The 20655-nt window shown below is 46.9% G+C and overlaps 1 long non-coding RNA gene across 1 annotated transcript in view; it reads left to right on the top strand.

Moving 5' to 3' along the window:
• Window positions 1–20217, top strand: part of LOC113912275 — a 75489-nt gene extending 55272 nt beyond the window's left edge. Inside the window, exon 4 of the long non-coding RNA XR_003516780.1 lies at window positions 20099–20217. This is a non-coding gene — a long non-coding RNA (uncharacterized LOC113912275). The remainder of the gene's footprint in view (window positions 1–20098) is intronic.
• Window positions 20218–20655: the final 438 nt, after the last annotated feature.

The following is a 20655-nucleotide window of genomic DNA, read 5'->3' as shown; positions in this document are numbered from 1 at the left end:
CACACCTGGAAATCGGACAGCAAGATCAAGAAGTATGCGTCCTGGTTTCCGTTGATTTCTGCCAGATTAGTTTTCCCGTGGGCAGCACGGAGAATGCAGATTCCTTCCCATCCTTGGCTGTGAGCTGTCACTCTTTGAAACTCTTGCCAACCTGGCGAGTGGGCAGACATGCGAAGCTCCGTCTGACGGCCCCGGCGTTCCGAGGTCCTTCGGGGGGAATTCTGTCTGAAAATCCCCAGCAGGGCTGAATATTCTCCATTAACGACAGACTCTTTCCTCTTCCAAAGCTTTCAGCCTTGGACTCTAAAGTAGCAGTTCCTCTGGGGCATGTGAGCATTTATGAGCACATTTGTAATGTATTTCACTTGGATTCTGAAGGAAGGAGGGAGCCCCTCTCTGCCCCAAAAACAACAAAAAGAAAGAAAGAAACAAAAACCCATTTACGATCAAGGCCACAGAGTAGCAATAGCTCAGTCTATTAAAGCTACTCATGGGGACCAGGGGTCGGGGTGCAGAGAAGCCCCGACTTGAGAACCAAATGGGGGGGCACCTAGCAGCCCAGCTTGTCCCCAAACCCTGTAATGGCAGCACAGAGCCATGAGGTGGGGACCCGGTGGGCGGGTGCAGAGCAGTGACGGCTCAGGGCTGGCAGATGGCCCTGTGCTGAGGCGTTCTGAGCCTGGAGATCTGGGGCTACTTCAGCCACTGGGGCCCCGGGGGGCAGGTGTCATTGTAGCGACAGCTCCGGGGGGGGGGATGGCGGGCAGGGGCAGGGACTCCCGGCAGCTGGGCTCAGCGTTGGTGAAGACTGTGGGGTTCGTGGTAGCAAAAGGGGCAAGCATCCATGGGGGGGGGCGGCAGTGGTGGGGGGAGCTCCTGGTGGTGAAATCCTTTCTGGAGACCGTGCCGGTGCCCAGGTGCTGAGGACGGGGTGGGGATGGGGTGCTGCATCCTTTGCTTTTCCTCGTGTCGATCCTGTGTTTCTGCATCTGCACTTTATGGGCTGCTTCCTCCTTGTCCAGAGCTTTCCCAGGGCGATTTTTGTGGGTTGTAGTGGCTTGCTTGTTTTCGCTGTTTGGATGCGGAGACCACCCAGCCCTCCGTCTGGTTGATGCCTCCCCTATCCACCCTGTGGAAGATCCGTTGACCGTATAGCCATTCATTTCGGGGCTGTCTGTTCTGTTCTGTTGCTCTCTGTCTTTACGCGGGTGCCATGCCATTTCGATTATCATTGCTTTGGGATATAGGTGGAGGCCAGGGAGTGGGAAGCCTCCAGCTTTGTTCATTTTCCTCCAGATGGTTTTGTTTGTTTAAAGGCGGTCAGATCCCATGCGAGTGGCGGCAGTGTGAAAACGAGGCAAGTGGGCACCATACACTGTAAGTCACCCCATCTGGCAATGGCCTTGACCCTTCCGACGTGCTTCCCCGGCCTCGCAGTGTTGAACACAAGCCCTTACCTTGAAGTGTCAAGTCGGCACATGCATGATATTTCCTATCCAGGAATGGAACCAGCTTCAAACAAATGATGAAAATTGCTCCCCGGGGGCCCCCTCCTTTCAGATGGAACTTACAAGAGTTGGTGTCCATGAGCTACACGCATAGCAGAAATCCCCAGCTGTGCCGATTTAACTAGCTCCTGTCATTTTCCATCTCCTCTCATTTCCATTTCCAGGTTGGTACAGCTGGTATCCACCTGAGCATAAGTTTCCAGGGAGTGTCCCCTCGAGCACAGCAAGAAGCAGGGTTATTATAAAACAAATGTATTTCAAACCTTCAATTCCCGTGGACACCTGCATCCCAGCCGGTAGCATCTTTTAGGGAAGAGCATGTGATGGTCAGCTTTGACTAGGACAGAGGTACTGGTTGGACACTGCTCAATTAATGGTCCATGGCTCTTATAGAAGTAGACACATGTCCTAATCTCAGGGCGATCCTTGGAAACAGGGGGGCCACCTTTAAGATTGCTGTGGGATGGTAGATTGCCAAATACTGCGATTCTTGTAACAGAAACCAAACTGCCTTTGTCGGACAGTCCCTCCTTCTGGATTTTAAGAGTCCTTTGTAAAATCTGAAAAACAAATAAAAAGCCAAAACAAACGGTTTCCTCCTGTCTTGTTAAAGGATGAGAAAGATTGGGCTTTTCTTTCAATAAGTAGTAAGTACCATTTTTGTGTTTTTCTAAAGAGGAACGGGACTGTTTACTTTCTGTGTCATTTTATGTTGGTCTTAAGAAATACATTGACGCATATACAACCATGCTGGGCAGGATGATGGCCACGCGTGGCGATCTGAATTTAAATAACATCAAAACTCAGTTTCTCAGACACACTGGCCACATGTCCAGTGCTCAGTAGCCACAACTCTGCCTGATAGGCACCAATGATAGAACATTTTCATCTCACTGAACAAAGGTCTGTGGCACAGGTGAAGACATGGTGTAGTTGGATGAGACGGGACCAGGGAAGCTGAGAAGAGCCTTTTACAGGAAGCACCTCCATAACTCTGCACCCGTGTCCTGCAATGTTACGTGTGTGCGTCCGGAAGGCACATCAGAACTTCTTGGGATTACAGTAATTTAACAGAACATCTGACTTAGACATTAAGCTGCTTCCGTTGATTAATATTGCTTACCTCTTCTCTCTGAGAAGGTGGTTAATCACTGATCAAACAGGAAAAAAAAATACTTGTCATAATTGTCCTCATAAGTTTTTATTTTGTGAATGAGGCACTAGAAAAATTCCTACAGGGATGACGGGGTGGCTCAGTTGGTTAAGCGGCTGCCTTTGGCTGAAGTCATGATCTCACGGTCCTGGGATCGAGCCCCGCATCCTTGCTCAGCAGGGAGCCTGCTTCTCCCTCTGCCTCCTCCCCCTGCTTGTGGGCTCTCTCTCTCTCTCTCTCTCTCTGACGAATGAATACATAAAATCTTTAAAAAAAAAAAAAAGAATTCCTTCAGGTTCTTCTGACTTGGATACTCTCAGGCTCCACCAAACACCACGGGTTTCCTTTTGGTGAGTACGATGTGGCAGAAACAGTCCTATAACTTATAACCTTGAGTGATGTATAATTCACATCAATATAAGTTTCCAAGAATCTTATTCCTTGCTCTGTTCTTATCCAAAAGAGACACATTGAGTTGATTTGGGGGGAAGGGAAGGGATCAAAATTCTCCATTGTACTTTCCCTCAAGGACAGTGTTCTTCTCTTTTTCTTTTTTAAACAGTAGGATATTCCTCAAATGGGTCTTAACTCTTTATACTCTTCTCTGATGCATTTTCAATGCTGGGTCTTGGCTCACTGTGGAAGGTCCAGGGCTGAGGAAGGGAACAGTGTGCTTTGCCCTGCCCCTCCACCCCCCCGTGCGCCGGACCCTCAACCTCAGACGGGAGTCCACGAGAGATGAGTGGTCGCTGTGCTGTTCTGTGTTTTGTCTTGAGGCACCCCCTGGGTTTGGGGCCCTTTCCTGCACTTTGGCACACAGAATTAGCGTCGGCCCCTTCTTTACCTTGACGGAGCTCCAAGGGCAGCCCCGGGGGGCAGGCAGACATGGGGCCTGTTTGGGGGCTGGGAAGTCAACCCAAGAGCGGCCATCAGATCCCACAAAGCACCAGCTGACTTATAGTTTCCACAATGTCTTTAAATAACGTCTTTCCTTCAGTCTTGATTTTTAACAGTTTTATGCTTTCCCTCTGGAGTGTTTTCCCTCTGTGGTGCCATCTAATCAAGTTTTAAGTTTTAATTAAACAGCTGTCAGTTGCTTGTTAGTCCTGTGGCAACCTGATGTTTTATTAAATTTTAATCCAGCCCAAGCTGGGGGGAGATTTCTTCAGACGACAAAGGGACGCTGTTAACAGGGTGCCGTGGAGAAGAAGCAGAGATAGCAAAAGTGCAAGGCAGGGCCAGGCAAGGAACCGGAGACAAGCTCGGAAGGAATTTTCGGGAAGCACAGACGGTCCACACCGAAGGTTATGCTCGCCTGTTCCCTGCCTTCCCCTCCCTCTGGCCCTCCAAGCCCGAGCCTCCCTGCTGCACATCAAGCTGTGGCTGTCCGTCTCTGCTTATCTACACGTCCAACCTTCACTCCCTTTCATTGTCCCTCCTTCTGTCCCAGATGAGCACGCTGAGGAGGGGGTGACTGACAGCAGGGACCCTGCCGGGTTCCAGAGGGAGCCTTCCCACCCTCTGCGATATCAATACCTTGCTCGTGAGCAGAAATAACGCTCCCAGGGACAGTATTTCCTGATGTGTGTTCACGCCACCTTCACGGTTTGGCCAACGGCACACAGCGTTGTGCCTTTGTATACTTACTTGTTTTTCTTTAAATGAATTCACCCTTTAGACTTAGGAAAAAAAAAACAAAACTAAATTTAGCCACACTCCAGGTCTACCATCCAGAAACATGAGTTTTGTATGTTAAAACGTTGGGGCGCCCGGGTGGCTCAGTCAGTTAAGCATTGGACTCTTGATTTTGGCTCAGGTCGTGAGCTCAGGGTTGTGAGATCGAGCCCCACGTTGGGCTCCACACTCAGCATACAGTCCGCTTGAGATTCCCCTCTCCCTTGGCTCCTCCCCTTGCTCATTCTTACTTGCTCTCTCTAAATAAACAAATAAAATCTTTAAAAAATTTAAAAATACACATTGAAGGGTTAAAAGTAAAAAAAAAAATTAATTAATTAATTAAATAAAACCCCAAACCAAAAACAAAGATAAATTCGTCTATGTGATGAATTGCACTTGGCTCAATCACAGACTCTTCAGGAGAGAACGAAAGCTTAGTTTAAGTTGCTTTCCCCCAGAGTAGAGCAGGTCTGGGAGGAGACATTTCCTTCTTATTTGAGGCAGCCATACCTCCCACGGGAGAAAACTTTGGTAGCCCACATACACAAATGGACAATTTCAGAAAAATCGATTCCTGCTTCTCCTGACAAGTTTGAGCGAGGCTCACCTTCCTGGTGGGCGACATCACCCGGGACTGCCTAGCATCTGACCCCATCACACAGCACCCATGCCCTCCAGTCAGCCTGAGTGCCCCCCACCAGCCGGGGGGCAGAGGGGCCTGGGGCGTTTCTCACCACACTTCTAATAGGACGGTTTATTGAAAAGTGGGAAATTCATATACACTGGTCTCTATTAAAAAGTGGGCAAAAATGATAGACCTCAGTCTGTCCCTCTGTCCTAGAATTCTGTCTCATTCCAGCTCATAAAAGTGCTGTCGGGTAATTGGAACGCACTCTTCCAGAGAGCATTTGGGGTGCTGAGGGCCCTGGGAATCAGATGACCGGAGAAATAGTTGAGGGATGTAAGTGCTTAGCCATCCCTGGGACGTGGTTAGATTTTTAGGCATGGTTTCAAATGTGACTTCACGGCTTTCTAGCTCCTCAAACTTTGACAAGTTCTGCTAACTCCTGATGCCTCAACATCCTTTGTGTAGGGTGGAGATGATAATGGTCTGGCAGAATCCACCTATGCACAGGGTAGCTCTGCATCTGAGTGTGTAGGGCAAACTTGCCGATCATCAGATGAGCCTTTGAGATTCCTCAAATTAAATTTCAGTCACAAGGATTTGGGCTCTTTGAGACTCAAGACCCAAGAGTGAATTTTCTTTTTTCTCCTTGCCTTTGGCTCTTGCTCATTTCCTTGGGTCCTTATGGGTCAAAGGGGGTAGAGAAGTGCAGCAGCGCGGCAAAGGGGGCAGTGAAGTGCGGCAGCGCGGCAAAGGGGGTAGAGAAGTGCAGCAGCGCGGCAAAGGGGGCGGAGAAGTCTAAAGGGGTATAGCCGGAGTCCCGGACAGATTTTATTTTTCTCTTTTATTCTTATCACATGTAATTGAATTGCCACGTGTTAAATGTGTAAGTCGTGCAGTCGCTTCTGGAGGGGAACCAGGAAGGGCTACCTTTGTAAAAAGGACCTCGCAAATGTTTGACTTGCCGTATGTATTTGTAGGTATTTATATGTGTATAGGTTTTCACCCCACTCAACCGGAAGCTTCAGAGGCTCTAGGACTGCGTCACAGGGAAGGGAGGGAGGGAGGAAAGAAGAAAGGAAGGGAGGAAGGAAAGCAGGAAGATCCAGTGGTGGCCTGAGCACCTTCATGAGCTGTCTCATGCTTGACACGTTTCCTGGAACATCTCCTGTGAATTCCTTTTCACTGCAGGTGATCCTAGAAATATGGAGCCTCTATGGTCACGTGAGTTTTCAGTGGGTGGGGGCTTGGACCTCAGTAGTTAGATACTGTGAGCCAAGTTCCCTCTGGTCCCCAGGGAGTGCGTGTAGTCCAGAGACATTCACCGAACCGCCACCGTGGGTAGCGTAACGCTCTTGGAGCTTGGGGGCTACCAAAGTAGAACGCGTGTGGTTTCTGCCCTTGGTAGTGGGATGTAGACAATGGGTATTAATAGGGAAACTTTATTGTTGGCCCAGCACTGTTAAAAGCACATCAGCCATTGTGGAGGACATGGTGAGAGGCACCGTCCCCACTGCTCCCCCGTCGGATGGGTCAGTGGGCAAGTAATGAGCTTCGCTGCCTTTTGTAACACACTGTTGTTTTCAGCCACATCAGGTTAAAGGCATGATTTCTTTTCGTTGCCAGGTTTCTTTGAAGATCTTCCCAGGGAGGATGAGAAATGTATTTCCAGAGGGGCAATCTTTTCATGCCTCTTTTTCTGATGAAGTGCTGGGTTTTTGCTTTTATGGGCTAGTAATTACACTGTGCATAAATTGTAGCTCCCAGGACCCCAGAGGCCCACCACACATCATTAGCAAGCCCTTAGCTCTTTTCCTTCTTGAAAAAGAAATATAAATAAATCCATGTTGGCCCAGAGATAGCGCCCATCAACTTATCTCTGCGATAATTGTGTCCAGGCCTCTGGTTTCTGCCGGACTAGACAATAATGGGATGCTAAAGACCTAATAAAAAGATGTTAACGTGTTTAAGACTTCCCTGCCCCAGGGAAGCCCTTTGTTTTTGAGTCTGGCTTGAGAGCGCTTAAGGCAATGTCTTCTGATGGATGAGCTGTCTCACGGAAAATTAAAATGGCCCTGCTCTTTGCTTAGAAATGTGCAGAAAGCCGGCTTTTAAGGGAGAAAGACACTGGCTTTGAAATAGCATCTGCATTACATGGGTTAAGGCACCGCACCTAGGAACGAGCTCCTGGAGGCTGGGTGTGTGAGGGCAAGATGACAGTGGTGTGTTTTCGGAACGGGACCCGCTAGAGAGGACTCTGAACCACAGTAACGGAGACAGAGACCTCCCTGAAGATTCAGGTGGAGAAGCTGCAGACAGGTGTGGGAGGCAGGATCCGGCACCTCTCACGCAGCTCCCAGCATTAATTAGGCTTTTTCTCGTACAAATGAGGAAAACTCAGGTGGAATTTTATTAACATTAAAAAAGGACATTGGTTGGATCCCAGAGCCGAAAAGGGCTGGTAAGGTTTACGGCGAAGCTGGATTGAGGGCTTTCTTGGGGCTTGGTTTCTTTCTGTGTCTCACTCCTGGTTCCTCTGTGTTGTCCTCATTTGCTGTCGGGCTTCACCTGCGCTGGGGCCCTCATAGTTTCAGGGCTTATGTCACGGTAGCTTCGAGTCCAGCAGGAGGAAAGCCTTGGTTCGCAACCATTTCAGCAAGAAGCCCTTGCTCTCGGGCCCTGGTGCGGAGCAGTAGTGCCGTGGACACGGGTGGGGTATGCCTGCTGGTCAGACTTAGCTTGCATATCCAGACATGGGACTGGGAGGAGAGCTCAGCAGAAAACAGCCATTAGGGGCCTGCACTCTGGGCAGGCCAAGAATGACGGACGTGGCCTGAGCTCCCCATGAGGAGTGCCCGTGAATGTTCCCTTTCCTTCAGGAAGAATGCAGCCAGCAGGTGTTGCTAAAAGTCCTACTGTGAGGAGGCACCATGGCAGATCTCCAGGTCTCCATTTGCTAACTACTGGAGAAATGCTTTACACCACCAAAGACTTATGGAATGTCTAACTGCGTAATGCATCACCCACAACTTAGCTGCTCAGAAAAATATGCATGTATTAAAACAGACTTCCAGTGGGTCAGGAATCTGGGAATGGCTCAGCTGCTCAGGAGAATTTACCCTATCACATGGACCTCTTCATAAGGGCCAATTAAATGCTCTTGTGACATGACAGCTGGATTTCCCCAGAGTGAGCGATCTGAGAGAGACAGGCAGAGACAGAGACGGACATGGAGACTTCCGTGCCTTAATTTCAAGGACACACACTGTCAGTTCTGACGTACTGTATTCAAGACAAGCTACTCACTAAATCCAGCCTACCCTCAGTGAGAGGGAATCATTCTCCACCTGTTTGAGAGAGACGTGTTGAAGATTTGTGGATGTATTTTAAAGTAACCACAGTCTACCCTCTGGCCCCAGATTACTTATGCTTTTCCTCTATGCAAAATACACTTACCCCTTCCCAAGAGCTGAAAACTCACCCTTCCAGAGCATCAACTCAAAATCCAGGACGTTGGGATCTATGTCAGATGAGGGGTCCAGCGTGACCCCATTAGGGAAGCATATTTATCCCAGCAAATGATGCACCTAGTCCTGAGGTGAGAGCAGGGCTTTGGAGTTGGGCTGACTTCCGTTCTGTTCTTGGCTCGGTTCTCACTACGGGGGAATGTGATCGGGTGATGGGCTGGGCACAGTCAGCCACAGGGACCACCTCTGTATGTAGCGGTGTTAGCGATGGTGTGTGCCCACCGGGCACTGTGTGTGTGCTAACGTCCCCGGCGGTATTCTCCATGCTCTGTATATTCTAACTCATTCAGTCTTCCAGCGACACCGAGGGGAGAAAACTATTGGGAATCCTATTTTCCTGGCTTGGGAAACCGGTGCACACAGAAGGTGGGGAGTGTGCCCCAGGCGACCCGGATGGCAAGGGGCTCCGGCACCTGCTGTCTTCATCTCCCCCGTCCCACGAGGAGGCACCCCGGCCTTCTGCTGAGCACAGCCCAGAGTGAATAGTGGTGTGGCTTCTTTCTTCATTTTACTTTCTTGCTCTTGAATTGTCCACAAAATAACTTGTTTTAAGTTAAGATCTGACAGTTTTGAGTTACTGTGTGTCAGAACTGGGCATGTGTCCTTTTCTTTCTAAAGCACTGCAAACAGCTGAATATATATTGGCTTAGATTCTGAATTAAGGCACACACAAGATCCAGCAGGGAAGACCCTGAAACCTTTCTTCCTCAAAAAGCATTTGCATTGCCCGAGGCAGAGATGAGAAAGGATGCCTCTCTCTTACTGCTCCTCAAATATGCAGGGAACTTAGTGACTTAGTGGCTTTTTATTGATGCATATCACTTCGATCATACGGATGCTCAGACGGTAGTTCTGGCTTTAGGAGCTGGAGGAAATACAAATCATAGCTGAGCTGAGAACCTCAGGAAATGATAAAGCAAGAGGAATTTTCGAATTTACACAGCTCAGCCATTAAACAGGGAAGGGATCCTTTCTTCTAGTTATTGCCAAGTGGGAAAAGCAGACAGCAAAGATGATCATTTCCATCCATAGCCTTGATTCCTTCGTTTCTAATTGCATTTCCTAAACTGCTGTTTGGATTTGCCAGGGAAGTGGCTAGACTGCTAGGGCTGGGGCCACCCTGGTGAGGGCACCTCACGCTCCATCCGTAATTCCTCCCCCCTCACGGTGTGCCTCAGCCTTCTGGAAGGTTGCCTCTCCCGGATACGGACAAATCAAGTGTCTGTATGTTACTGACCTTTGCTAAAACCCCATTGTCCAGTCCCTACATGATTATTTTTTTCTTTTTTTTTTTAAGATTTTATTTATTTATTTGACAGAGAGAGAGAGACACACACAGCGAGAGAGGGAACACAAGCAGGGGGAGTGGGAGAGGGAGAAGCAGGCTTCCTGCCGAGCAGGGAGCCCGATGCGGGGCTCGATCCCAGGACCCTGGGACCATGACCTGAGCCGAAGGCAGACGCTTAATGACTGAGCCACCCAGGCACCTCCCCACCCCCCCTTTTTTTTTCAAATTAAAGCACCAGCCCACATTCTGCTGAATAAAGCCAACTTCTAACACTTCCTCTGGCCAGAAACCATTCTTGCTAACCAAGGGTTTCAACCTTGCCATTTCCCAGGGGACATGTTACCCAGCGCGGGATGGCAAATCACTCAAATATGGCCTAACATACTTTGAGTGTGGTGTTCAGTGAGTATGTGGGCTACACTCTCGATTTGTTTTGAATACAGTTGTGCACAGACATCCTAGACATCCATTATCTGAGACCCCGCCGCGGGGTCTGCGTTTCCCGTACTCCCCATCGACAGCCTTGCGGGCTGGGCATCACAGTGCTGTGAGAAACTGCAGATTCGCTAGGGGCGCCTTGGTGGCTCAGTCGTTGGGCGTCTGCCTTCGGCTCAGGTCACGATCCCGGGGTCCTGGGATCGAGCCCCGCATCGGGCTCCCTGCTGGGCGGGAAGCCTGCTTGTGTTCCCTCTCTCTCTGTGTCTCTCTCTGTCAAATCAATAAATGAAATCTTAAAAAAAGAAAAGAAAAGAAGCTGCCGATTCGCTAGCCACAGTTCTCTGTTCTTTTACTGTAGCCTCTCCCAGGGCAGAAGGAACTGTGGTCTAGCCTATCGGGTCCGTACCAGAAATTTGTGACACCCTAAACAAAACAGTTACATTAGGCTTCTCCGGACAAACAGAACCAACAGGCTAGATGCAGGTAGAGGGAAAGAGATTTATTATGAGAGATGGATTCATAAAATTGTGGAGGCTGAGACGTTCTGTGATCTGCCCTGTGCAAGCCAGAGGCCCAGGAAATGCTACCAATTCAAATGCTAATCTCATCCAGAACCGCCCTCACAGACACACCCAAAAATAATATTTGACCAGCTGTCTGGGCGTCCCTTAGCCCAGTCAGGTTGACACATGAAATTAACCATTGCAATAGTGTGTTAAAAATACCTATTACAGAGTGGCATATGGTAAGCCACTAATAACTGTTCATAATCATCACTATGATTGCACATTCTTCTCATACGGATTTCTTTTCTTTATAAAGGGATGGATAGTAGAAAAAAACCAATAGATCAGGGTGTCAGCAGAAGGGGCTTCGCCTCCCGCTTTGCCCTATAGGTGCCACCCACCTGCCGTTAGCCAACCGCTTAGCATCTCTGACTTCACTTTACTCTTCTGCCAAAAAGTGGTGGCAGTATCTGGCCCAACTGTCTCATGCAGAAAAAATTCTTATGGCCCCTAGCCATCTATAGAATGCAAGAGGGATTTATTTCCCCAAATAAATAAATATATGCTATCCTGTGCTTGTGAAGAGAGACCGTTACAACTGTGCGCCATCGAGTCATCAGCCTGCGGTTGAACAGGGCCTCGCCCAACACCTTCCCTGTTGCCTGTGGCCAAGATCTAGGTGCACATCATATATTCAGAAAATTAGTGAATCCAGGTGAAAATTTTTTTTACTAAGAATTATTTGTTTAAAAATGTCCAATTCCATTCCCCCCTTTCCGAGTGCTCTTCCTTCACCCCACTCTCTTAATTCTGAAGCAGGACAGAAGGGCGACTCAAAGTGACTGAATATCTTCCAGGTGTTTTGACACTTGGTAGGGGGGTTGTTTCATGTGAAAGCCACACTAACTCTTTATAATGAGTAATATATAGTCTTGAATTTCTGGACAAGCAGATGAAAGCTCAGAGCAGCTTCATGTCGAATGGAAATGGATCTTGATTTCGGATTTACCTTACTCTGCGATATGTGCTCTGTTGGGTATGTGGTGCGGGCCATGATCTCTTCTATAACACTTAGGAAAGACTTAGTGGATCTCAAGGATTTCTTATTGGAGTTAGGCTGTGATCTTTGTGGCATGGCTGTGATGGGCGGTACATAGCGTTTTTCCCCTGAAGGCTGAAGGATGTGGTACCCATGAATGCTGAGGTTAATCTCAGAGATTTTGAGAATTTGATTCCCTAGAAAAGACTGGGCAAGAGCAAACACTTTCCTCTTGGACCACCCCAACACATGAGAGTCATTCTCTTCATAGAGCAATTGCATTTTACTGAAAAGAAACGCATGGACAAAGACTACCCAGGCCTCTCCCTGCTAGAGAAGACATCTCTTTTTGTTTGGGTCAATAGGAATCTACTTGTGCTATGCATTGTTCACTGGTCCACTAAAAAAAAAAAAAAAATCAGTGATTTGCACTATTGTACTACTCTATGGAACTTTAGTGACCAGCGCTTGTTAGACCACACAGAGCCCCCAAACCCGCAGGAAAGTGAACAGCTACTCTAATCGAAGAGTGTGATTTTTAGAGTTAAATCAATAGGCCCCACATTTCTAGTCTGAATAAAACATGAATCCCTAACAGAGTTAGAGTTATTTCAGAAAGTCAAGTCTAATGGGTCCTGTAGTTTCCAGATTTAACTCTAAAGATCAGGCTGTAATGATTATAGGAATAGGGACAAACAGGGGATAAAGGAAATGCATTTGACATTGCTTCCAGTACGGGACGTGTGCAAGAGGAAATCAGTTGACTTGAAGCAAAATCTTCGCCCTTTGTAGTGCCAACGTTTATTCCTCACAATGTGTCTTCTCCTCGATAGGGGAGAGCAGGGCGTTGGAGTAGCCTTCAGGATTAGAAGGAAAAGTGAATTAATCCAGTTTCCTCGTAATAAGCGGCAAGGTCGGTCTGACTCACCTCCCAAAACAGATGGGCGAGGAGGAGTTTATCCACTGTCAGACAAGGGGAAGATGGGGGTCCTCGTGGTGACAGTTAGAAGAAAATGACCCACGTCAAGGTTCTTTCTCTTTCTCTTTTGTGCTGCAGTTTTATTTCCCCAGACGAACTAACTCTTCTGCAAGGAAGACATTGAGGCCAAATGCACAGTGAGGCTCCTATTCGTACAGACTTGTAATAAGAGGGAAAAAAGACATTTTATTACCAGTTTCAGTTTAGAGCTTCCTAGGGAAGAGCTCTTGCCCTGCTTGGGCTCCCAGCCTATGGCCCAGGCCGGGCGCCGGCAGGGAGGACTGCCAAGGGGCTGGCTCGGGCACCCACTCCTCTGCAGAGTGGTCCAGGGCTGAAGAAAGTGGAGTCATTAGCAGGGAGTCACAGAGCATGAGATCCCCTCTGCAAGGCGTTTTGTTCCAGAGAAACAAGTTGAAGATGTGAAGCTGTTTCCAAGCTTAGCCACTGATTTGGGAAATTCGGACACAAAGGCATTGACTCTAAGTTCCCTGAATCTTCTTTGAGAAGTCAGATGTGGAAGAAACGTAAACCTAGAATTGGTTGTCACTAAACTCTATTTTGATGACTTGGGGGACAGGTTGAATTTGGTCTTAATGGTTCTATGAAAGTGAAGTGGTTAGTTAGTGAAAAAAGGGTCTCCTACAGAAGGAACAGGTTTACTTATTTTTAAAGATTGTATTTATTTGAGAGAGAGCACGAGCGAGGGGGAAGCGTAGAGGGAGAGGGAGAAGCAGGCTTCCAGCAGAGCAGGGAGCCCGACGTGGGGCTCCATCCCAGGACCCCGGGATCATGACCTGAGCCGAAGGCAGACACTTCACCGACTGAGCCACCCAGGTGCCCCAAGGAACAGCTTTAATAAAACCTTGCCTCCCTGGCAGGAGCACACAGGTTATAGGGGGCAGGTCAGGAGGGGGTGTGGGGAGGGTGTAGGGGCCAGATTGGGACGGTCACGTCAGCCAAGGCAAGGAGGGTGGACTATATCCTGTCACCACTGGGGAAGCATGGGGAATGTTAATTGGGAGAAGATTTTAAGAAAGTCCTGGAAACAAATGAAATTTGGCAGGATGTGGATTGGAGAGGAGAGAAAATCCTTGAAAAGTTTCTTTCTTCTACCTAAGGAAGAGAAATCCACTGGAACACCGAAGTGAGGGATGAAAAAGTAATTATGGGATAGGCCTGTTGAAAGGTTAAAGACCCAGCAGAATGCAGCCATATGGTCGTCACAAGTTCACGCTGGCCTTCACCCGCTCTTGGCCAGCAAGGCCCCGAAAGGTCTTCCTGTGTAAACATTCCCCTGACTGGGCTCTCTCCGTCCCACTGTCAAGAATCACAAAGGGGCTGAAGTTCCAGTCTGCTTACCCTATAGCAATTTATCATCCACAGTTTCAGGATTGCCTTCAGAAGACACGAGACTCCAGGGTCAGAGACAAAAGACTGTGAGTTCCAACACACTTCCTGTTTGCCTCAGCTCTCCCTGTGCCCAGTGACTCCTACGGGCGGGGTGCAGAAGGGCACCTGTTTACATCAAGAAGCAGAGCGCATTCCCCCTATAATGCTTCTCCAGTCCCACTAGACAAAGCTTTTGGCTATGCCTGCTAGCAGTAGAAACGTGTCTAAAGGACCCATATCCACTTTTGCAATGCAGATGATAAAGGGTGAGTTTGGCAATGAAAGGAAATAATTTAATAGCTAACACACTCCTCAAAAGACTCTCTGGTAGTCAAATGAGGTAATTTAATGTTCTCTAAAGTGAGGTGAAAATGGTTTTAGAGGATGCTGAGATCCTTTTTAAAAAATAATACTTGGGTAGTTGTTTCAGTATATACCTTCATTGGTAGGTGCTTTAGCATTTGATTAAATAAAAAAGAACAAAGTCAATTTAAAGGGAATTCTTAAGAAGCATTAAGGGAGTAATATTAAAGGTGGTGCCAGGTATGGAGAAGGTCTTGAATACAGTGCACAAATGGTGGAGGTTTAGGAATAACCACGATGATTAAATGAACTCACCTTAAAATGTAATCGGTTGGGGTGCCTGGGTGGCTCAGTTGGTTAAGCGACTGCCTTCAGCTCAGGTCATGATCCTGGAGTCCCGGGATCAAGTCCCGCATCGGGCTCCCTGCTCAGCAGGGAGTCTGCCTGTCCCTCTGACCTCCTTCCCTCTCATGCTCTCTCTCTACCATTCTCTCTCTCTCTCTCAATAAATAAATAAAAATCTTTAATAAATAAATAAATAAATAAAACCTTTAAAAAAAATGTAATCGGTTGTATCAATGATGGTATTTTGCTTTTATTTTCATCATAATTATTATTAAGATAAAGGAAGATAAAAAGACACAAAGTAACTGAGACTGTACTACCAAGCAGCCAACTTGGGATTTAGGTATGGAGTGGGGTAGACACTACAAAATCTGAGGTCTGTGTTTCCTGGGTGAGTTTCCTTTGCCTCCTTTTGGAACAGTGACACCTGTTCTTGCTGGACAAAGGAAGTGGCTCTCAGATGGGCACACAGGATTTCAATGCATGAAATCAGACAAAGAACCAGAACCACTTTCCCGGAGAAAGCTCTATCCCTGTGTGTTCCACAGGCTATTCTGGGCCTTGACGTCACCCAGCCTGCCTGTCTACTCTAGCATTTAGTGGGGCAACCGGCTTCTTTGTGGTAGGCAGTACTGGTGACCTACTTCGACAAGGATGCCCAGGGGCCATTAGGCATGGGTGTCCATATATTAAAAATGATTACTGTGATTTTGGATTGTACTTCTCTGTGATAAAAGGGAGAATCAATAACTAATTCCATTTGTAAAGGAATAAAAGAGGATTATGCAAGCTGCAGTCTTGTTAAAATAAAATGCTGTGCATCGGCTCTTAGTGGCTGGTATTTAGGGTATAAGAATTGTGTGTCACACCATCTGTTTGAGTGATCTTCATGATGCTCACCAAGGAGGAAATGCTGTATTCCTGGGGTTTCTGCTTAATTGTCCATAAAGAAGATATCCTCCAGTCAATGGCATCTTCAGAATGATGGATGGATCATCCAAGTGATGTGTCAAATGGTGTGCTTTCAAGAACAAATCACTTAAATCATTGTTTCCCTAAGCATGGCTCATGTGCCACTGGAGGTTTATAATGTGAGTTTTGGTGGTATAGGGACACACTTGTGTTTTATTATTTAATATTTATTTGAATATGTGTCTGAAATTAGTGGAAGTGCAACATGAAATCAATGACTAGGGGAAATGAGTGCTGGAATTATAGGTATGTGGGCAGATGTGCCCATGAATGTAAAACTTCAACAGGTAAACATTGCCCTTCTATCACAGCAGATGGAAGGGGGGAGATTGGGTCACAGGAATCACCAACAGAGTTCCTCACTTTCTAAATTTACAGTACCATGCTACGCTCTGTTCTTTGCAGTGTCCCATAAAAATCATAATTTCTAGAATGTGGACATGGCAGAAATTGTGGAAGTACCACATGAATAACAGAAGTTTGGGAAAATTTGACCTAAGAGAGGCCATTGACTTGCATTTCTGTGTAGTACCGGGTAATCACTTTATCCATCCATCCACCCATCCACCCATCCATCCACACATCCACTCATCCACTCATCCACCCAGCCACCCACCCACCCACACACTCATTTACCCATCCATCCACCCACCCACTCATCTATCTACCCATCCACTCATCCACCCACCCACCCATCCACCCACCCATCCATCCACCCATCCACCCGTCCACTGACACACCCACCCACCCACGCACACACTCATCTACCCGTCCACCCACCCACCCACCCATCCAACGAGCATAGGATCTGTTTCTGCCTAGATGCTAGGGATACACAGGTAATGAAGATATGATTTATGATCTTGAATAGCTCCCACTGTATTAGGAGATACGTAAGACCATCTGAAAAACTTCCCTGTAAACATGGGAACAAAGTGTAATGGGACATAGAAGAATTGAGACCAGAGAGCTAGGGAAGATACACAAAGGAGGAGCATCTGAATCCAATGGTGAACTTGAGTGGGAATTGAGCAGGCAAACAAGAGTAAGAGTGGATGATGGCATTTCGGACAGCGGAACTCATATCAAAAGTTGGAATTCTGGTGGAATCAGAAAGGCCCAATCGGGTTACAAAATGATGATTCTTGAGGCAAATATAGCTCAAGACCTGCATTATTTGCTTTAAAAATTGTTTGATTTTCTTTTTTACCGATCATGAGAAATTAGGAGATTCTCAATTTCTTGTTTTTCTTGAAAAATCTGAAAATTCACCCGTATTGTGTCCATGTTCTCATTTGGCAACAATTGGGTCCATCTGATCAGTGATCTGGGTGGGGTTCACTCCCACTGGCCACAGAGGATGGCATTCTCTAATACTGATCCCAGATCTACTTCATGGATTCCTGTTACCTGCCTGGACCCTATAGGAATTTTTTTTTTTTTTAATTTTAGTTCCTGCTTATGTGTTCAACAGTATCTCATGAAATAGTCCTAGATAGTGACCCTGGAAAAATTATAGATAAATGACATTTTGTAAATTGAATTCTGAATTCTGTTACAGTTAGATTAATTTGAAGTTTTTGTTTTTTTGTTTTTGGTTTGGTTTTTTGCTCTTGCAAATTCAGGTTTTCCTATATCATAGCTTTTCAAATGAAGGGATTCTTAATTTTGTTCTGAGAGGATAATTTCTCAGGCTGTGTACAACAAGACAGCTGTGGATTCTAACCATCCTTTTTAATAGTAAACGCAATCAAACACAGCATCTTAGAATAAGGATTTCATTTATTTTGCATAAAAAGAGCCTTAAGATTTTCAAAGCTAGGGCGCCTGGGTGGCTCATTCGGTATAAAGCGTCTGCCTTCGGCTCAGGTCATGATCTCGGGGTCCTGGGATTGAGCCCCACGTCAGGCTCCCTGCTCCGCAGGAAGCCTGCTTCTCCCTCTCCTTCTGCCTCTCCACCCCCCACTTGTGCTCTCTCTTGTGCGTGCTCGCATGCTCTCTCTCTCTCTCTCAAATAAATAAATAAAATCTTATAAAAAAAAAAGATTTCCGAAGCTAGTTCTGATCCTGTGACTAAAATGGGTTGTGTTTGGGATCCCATGACTGGCTCAGTCAGTACAGACATGCAACTCTTGGTCTTGGTCTACCCACATTGTGGGTAGAGAGTACTTAAAAAAAAAGAGAAAGAGAAAGAGTAAGATGTAGTGAAAATGCCTTGAAATGTTGGTAAAGGTACGAATTTTCAGTTATGAGATGAGTAAGTTCTGGGAACCAATGGGCAGCATGATGCCTACACCTAACGATACTGCATTGTGTGTTTGCGTTTGGCCAGCAGAGCACACGCACACTAACTGCATGAGGTCTTGGATGTGTTAACTCGATTGTGGTAATCATTTCACAACGTGTGTGTGTGTGTGTGTGTATCAAATCATCACGCCGCATACCTTAAACATTCACACTTTGACTTGTCAATTCTACTTCAGTAAAGCCGGAAGAAATGTTTGAACGAGGAATTTGGAGGGGGGGGTGGGAAGCAAGCAGACATGGAACAGGTCGTGGTGAACAAGAGTCGGAAATCTCATCAAATGAAGTAATTTGAATTTATTCCTGTCTGTGGCAGGAAGGAGAAAGTTCTAGAAATAGCTCATGAAAACCTGGGATACGATGCGCTTCGGTGTTTTCTTCAACACAAAACCCTTCCCGCTCGTAGGTGGGCACGCAGGCTGCTGCAAGACGAGGCGGGTTCCCGTGACCACTGGCTACTCCCGGAGCCACGCTCTGGGTGGGGGTGAGGGGCTCCTCCCCGGGGGTGTCCACAGTCCCCCGCCCGAAGCTACGGCGTTTGGGCTCCCCACTGTTAGCATCAAATGCTTTTCAGATATCGGGAACATGGTCAGCTCCTCTGCTTTCTGTGCTTCTTGCAAGTCCTGTTACCATTTGCTCTTTACAATCCTGGACACAGTAATGAGCTTTTAAATCCTTCAAACGTGCTCTAAAAGTCGGTTACCAGCTCTGTTAGTGTGACCTTTTCAGCGCCCCGTGATTTACGTGGTTGGCCATTTGTCTTTCTCCTTTTTAAATAACAGCAATCAAAGGAAGGGATGGGAGAGTCAGAAGGGTTTTTGGTGGGGACGCGGAGGGTTTACAAATGCTCTTCCACAGCTACCCAACAACCTTTGGCATTTCCAAGGCCCAGTGAGGTTTTACTGGGCTGTAGGTTGTTCCCTGGAAACCTGTGTAGCTACAAATCTAAGAGGACATCACCTCCCGTGCTGTCACCTACCACCTACCAGTGACCTTGGCGGTTGTCACCAGACACCCCCTTTCTCTAGGGAGGAATGGCATTCTCTCTCCGACAGCCTTTGACAATAAATATACTTAGGAACCGCTGAATGTCCAAGTCATTGGGTTTTTAAATTTTTATTTATTTTTTATTTTTTTAAAAGATTTTATTTATTTTTTAAAAAGGTTTTATTTATTTATTTGAGAGAGAGAGAGAGAACACATGAGAGCGGGGAGGGTTGGAGGAAGAAGCAGACTCCCCGCGGAGCAGGGAGCCCGATGTGGGACTCGATCCCGGGACTCCAGGACCATGACCTGAGCCGAAGACAGTCATTTTAACCAACTGAGCCACCCAGGTGACCCTAAAGATTTTATTTATTTATTTGAGAGTGCAAGAGAGTGGCAGAGGGAGAGGGAGAAGCATGCTTCCCGCTGAGCAGGGAGCCCAATGCAGGGCTCCATCCCAGGACCCTGAGATCATGACCTGAGCCGAAGGCAGATGCTTGAGCGACTGAGCCACCCAGGTGCACCCCCCAAGTCATTGTTTGTTTTTTTAAGCCCACTTTGTTGAGGTACGATGAACGTACAGAAGGCTGTGTGTACGGAATACATACAGCTGGCTGGGTTTGCAGAGAGGAATGTACCCTGAAACCATCACCCCCACCTATACCATAAACACGGCCATCATGCCCAAGAGCTTCCTCCATACCCTTTATTTATAATTGCCTTTAGCCTTTGCTGTGATATGAACACTTAAGAAATTCTAGAGCCTCCTGATTTAATAACTAATAATTTCAGGGGCTGTGCAGGACTCAGCTTAACCACCAAGGCCCTTCTGATCTTCACATGAATTCTTTTGTTTGGGGGGGGATTTCTTCAATGTCATTGTTTATCTCTAATAGAAATTGGATCACTTTGAAATTTCAAGAAGCTTCAGACAATTTCGGTAGATTTTAGTACCAGCTAGCATAGATTTTAGGAATTGAACTTCTCCTGCAATTATAATAATTTACTGTCTGATCTTATTCTCCAATTCTTCCACACCTCTTTATCATTAACGCCTGAAGGAGGAGGGCCGGACGTTAACCTTCTCTGGTGCCTGGTCTGCTGTCCCAGGTCCAGGTGGACGAGCATTGAGCAGAGGTCGCAAAACCTGAGGCCAACAAGAGAGAGGCACGTAGCACAAGTAGGTGGACGGATCATTTAGCGTTATTTTGTTTGCATGTTAAACCCTTAGACATATTACTGACTTTATAGAGCACTGTGTTGGCCCTACTTTTTTCCTTCTAAATCCCATCCCTGCAGGCTACCTGACATTTCCCTACCCATGAGGGGGCATGAACACAGAGCAAGCAGGATGATAAAGAGCTGACAATCTGCTCAGGGGTGAAGTTTTGTTAGGGCCCAGGGGCCTGAGTGTTGAAACGGAGACACTCGCTCAGTTCCAGCCAGTCGGGTGCCATGCAGAGCTGTTGATTTCGTTTCACTTTATTCTGTCTTTTTCAAGAGAGGGCTAGCATTTTGAATTTTTAAGTGAAAGCTGCCCATTGAAAAATATTGGCTCAAATGCTTTTGAACTGCCCAGCATACACAAATCAAAATATCAGGCAAAATAAATCCGTGA

This window comes from Zalophus californianus, chromosome 14, assembly GCF_009762305.2.
Source record: "Zalophus californianus isolate mZalCal1 chromosome 14, mZalCal1.pri.v2, whole genome shotgun sequence".
Lineage (NCBI taxonomy): Eukaryota > Metazoa > Chordata > Mammalia > Carnivora > Otariidae > Zalophus > Zalophus californianus.
The sequence above is the reverse complement of the archived record's forward strand: the minus strand, read 5'-3'. Positions and strand labels throughout refer to the sequence as shown.